A 1,511-nucleotide genomic window follows, 5' to 3' on the forward strand; every position below is an offset into this window, starting at 1 on the left:
GAGGAACAAGGGGGAAAAGAAGGGGGGAAATGGTGGGGGAAAGGGAGAGAGGCAAACCATGAGAGACTCTTGAATGCTGACAAAAACTGAGGACTGATGGATGTGGGGGGGAGGGGGGATGCGCATGGAGGAGGACACTTTTGGGGATGAGCACTGGGTGTTATGTGGAAACTAATTTGACAATAAACTATTTGTAAAAAAAAAGAAATAAAGCTAGAAAGCAGAGATTTATAGACTAAATAAATAAATAAAATATTTATTTAAAAATGGGAACCTAAAGAAGGATAAAACAAATGCCTGCCCTTAAGTGCTTATAACAGAAATAAAGATACACACACTCTAAGCAGTTTCCTGCACACTAGGAATGCCCTGACACTAAACACACTGAATTCCATACAGAAGCTATGCATGTTTCATGTAATTTCCAGGGGACATCTGCTGCAGGTCCACTGGGAAGATGGTTTAGCTAGAGAAGTGATATAGGTTGAAAGATGGAGAGAGAGGAAGAACAGGCAAAAGCAGCAAAGGAAGTAATTCATTGAGAGGGAAAGGCGAGATGGGGAATATTCACAGGAAGGCTGTAACTGAATTCACTGATTTTATACCACTATCAAAATCAAAGTCATATATATATATTCAGTCAGTAACTATAATAGAGATTCATTTAGGACAGTTCTACAATTCTGTTTTCAAAGTGTATTTATTTTTTGAGAGAGAGAGCAAGAGCGAGCACAACTTGGGGGAGGGGCTGGCTGGGGGGAGAGAATCTCAAGCAGGTTTCACCCTGTCAGTGCAGAGCCCCATATGGGGCTCAGACCCACAAACTGTGAGATCATGACCTGAGCTGAAACCAAGAGTCTGACACTTAACTGACTGAGCCACCAAAGTTCCCCATGCAATTCTGTTTTTAAAGCAATTTTATAATAAGTACAAATAAGGTCCTATGCATTCAAAATAGAAAACCCTTTGTTTTAAACAAATGATCTGAATGATGATTATTTTGGGGGTCCATGATTTTGGATTTTTGGATTCATACTTGATGTTAACCTAGGAAAATTTAAGCAGGAATTGAGCCATGTTGAAATGCATGGCACTTTAATAAGGCTAAATAAAGTCACATTGCTTAGGCTATAAAATCTGGCAATTTAATAATTTGAACAAAAGCTACAGCTCAAAAATTATCTTACTGGGAAAAAGAGAAAAATGCTAATTCAGAAAAATGGTTCCTTAATATATTACTAGCTAAGTACGCATTTTGCACACAATCTAACCCTGACTATTTCTGGAGTAGAAAATGATGTCTTTTTGCAGAGACTAAAACAATTTTGACTTTTCCTTTTTTTCTTAATTTTTTTTAATGTTTGTTTAGTTTTGAGAGAAAGAGAGAGAGAGAGCAGGGGAGGAGCAGAGACAGAGAAAGACAGAATCGGAAGCAAACTCCAGGCTCTGAGCTGTAAGCCTAAAGCCCAAAACAGGGCTCAAACACATGAACCATGAGATCATGACGTGAG

This window comes from Hyaena hyaena, unplaced genomic scaffold (genome assembly GCF_003009895.1).
Source record: "Hyaena hyaena isolate Hyena2069 unplaced genomic scaffold, ASM300989v1 scaffold_163, whole genome shotgun sequence".
In the NCBI taxonomy this organism is placed as follows: Eukaryota; Metazoa; Chordata; class Mammalia; order Carnivora; family Hyaenidae; genus Hyaena; species Hyaena hyaena.